Source organism: Prunus avium, unplaced genomic scaffold (genome assembly GCF_965620075.1).
Source record: "Prunus avium unplaced genomic scaffold, drPruAviu1.hap1.1 HAP1_SCAFFOLD_19, whole genome shotgun sequence".
In the NCBI taxonomy this organism is placed as follows: Eukaryota; Viridiplantae; Streptophyta; class Magnoliopsida; order Rosales; family Rosaceae; genus Prunus; species Prunus avium.
Genome location: NW_028276879.1, coordinates 277,501 through 280,000, shown reverse-complemented (window position 1 = coordinate 280,000; position 2,500 = coordinate 277,501).

Here is a 2,500-nt window from a genome sequence, read left to right as displayed (position 1 = left end):
GGCTTGCCTTGCCTTGCCTTGCATTGGCATGCCATGCCCAAGTTGTGGCCTACACCAAGCCATTCAAGCCATGCGTTGCCTTACCTTGGAATTGCTCATCATCCAATGCATTCCGAGAAAGTGAGTGTAGGCGAGGCTAAGGATGGCTTGCCTCGCCTTGCCTTGGCATGCCGTGCCCATGATGTGGCCTTGACCAAGCCATTCAAGCCATGCGTTGCCTTCGCCTTGGCATGCCGTGGCCTTGCCTCGCCATGCGATGCATTCCGACAAAGTGACGCGAAGCGGAAGCCTATCATGGCGTAAAAATGTCGACAAAATTTTTCGACATTTGAATAATGGGGTTTGACAAGGTTTGAAAAATTCAATACAAATGGTAGGCTTGAATGTCGACAAAGTGACGCGAAGCGGAAGCCTACCACGGCGTAAAAATGTCGACAGATTTTTTCGGACCTTGTCCTGCCATGGGCTGCGCGCAGCATGCCGGCAGCCTGTGCGCAGCGTGCGCACAGCATGTCGGCAGCGTGCGCACAGCATGCCGGCAGCGTGCGCGCACCATGCCGGCAGCCTGTCGACAGAATTTTTCGAAACTTGTCCTGCCATGCGCGCGCGCAGCTTGCGCGCAGCGTGCTGATTCTGTCGACAGTGAGGCTAGCGAAAGTTGTCCTGCCATGGCGTGCGCGCAGCCTGTGCGCGCAGCTTGCGCATCTGTCGACAGTGAGGCTAGCGAAACTTGTCCTGCCATGGCATGCGCGGCGCCTGCGCGCAGCCTGCGCACAACATGCGCGCAGGCTGTGCGCAGCGTGCGCGGAGCTTGCGTGCAGCTTGCGCATCTGTCGACAGTGAGGCTAGCGAAACTTGTCCTGCCATGGCATGCGCGCAGCGTGCGCGCAGTCTGTGCGCAGCATGCGCGCAGCCTGTGCGCGCAGCTTGCGCATCTGTCGACAGTGAGGCTAGCGAAACTTGTCCTGCCATGGCATGCGCGCAGTCTGCGCGCAGTCTGCGCGCAGCATGCGCGCAGCCTGCGCGCAGCATGTGCGCAGCATGCCGGCAGCATGGTTCCAGGTTTTTTCAAATGTCGACAGAATTTTTCAAATCTTGTCAAACCCCGTTTTTATTGAAATTTCCTCGCACAATAAGCTCCCCATAAGTAGTCTATGATTTTTAGGACCTTCTCCAACTTACAAAACTAAAAAATTCCTCCCGGATTTGTTTTAATGATTTTTTCAATTTTACGACTTCTAAAAATAATAAAAAATACTTCCCGACTTCAAAAATTTATGAAACTTTTTCCCATCATAGATTGCATGTTTCTTAGTATCCCTGCAAAAAATCACGTCCAAATACCTTGTATTGAATTATTTAGAGCCCATTATGACTCCTCGCGCATAGGTGATGTCTCTTCCTGTCAAAGGGCTAAATGCATAAAATGCTATATAGGGGGGTGTGTGTTGCCTGCATATGCATGGCAGCCCATGCCTTCCTAGCTGCAGCCCCCTTCCCCCACGCCACACCCATGTCATGTTGCCTCGATATGTTGCCTCGGTATTATGGGTTTGGTGTCGGGGTCGGGGGGCTGCCACCCATGGCGGTGGTGGCCGGAATCCGGCCGCCGCCACCACGCCGCCGCCATGGGTGAGGGAGGAAAAAAAAGGCGTGGAAAGTTGCGAAATGGGGTTGTCTAGGCTTTTTTTTGGCATGGGAGAGCATGGAGTGCTAGGAACTCCTTCTCAAATGCACGGGCATGTCGACCACAACCTCATTTCTCAACAACAACCACCCGTGTGGGGTGGCGGTGGGTGGATAGTCGCGGATTGGGGCTTGCCAAGCCAATGTTTTCAAAAAATTTCATCAAAATTAAAAACAAATGTTTTGTTGCCTTCGGATTTGTGGGCGAGCGGCGAGTCGGAGTGGAGCCGGTAAAGTTTAACCTCGGTGTGCACGGTTGTTTTTAGAAACTCAATCCAATGCCGGGGACGTTGAAAGTGACGCTCTTATGAGTTGCAAACCCGCAAGATTTAAAGAACCTTTTCAAAACAATTTCAAACCAACAAGATTTAAAAACAGAAATTTTCATCAAAATGAAAAACAAATGTTTTGTTGCCTTCGGACTAGTGGGCGAGCGGCGAGTCGGAGTGGAGCCGGTAAAGTTTAACCTCGGTGTGCACGGTTGTTTTTAGAAACTCAATCCAATGCCGGGGACGTTGAAAGTGACGCTCTTATGAGTTGCAAACCCACTAGATTTAAAGAACCTTTTCAAAACAATTTCAAACCAACAAAATTAAAAACAAATGTTTCGTTGCAAACAAATTGTGGGCGAGCGGCGAGTCGGAGTGGAGCCGGTAAAGTTTAACCTCGGTGTGCACGGTTGTTTTTAGAAACTCAATCCAATACCGGGGACGTTGAAAGTGACGCTCTTATGAGTTGCAAACCCACAAGATTTTAAAAACTTTTTGAAAATGTTTCTTCTAAATGACACATTTTGATCCTTGGCAAGTGCTCA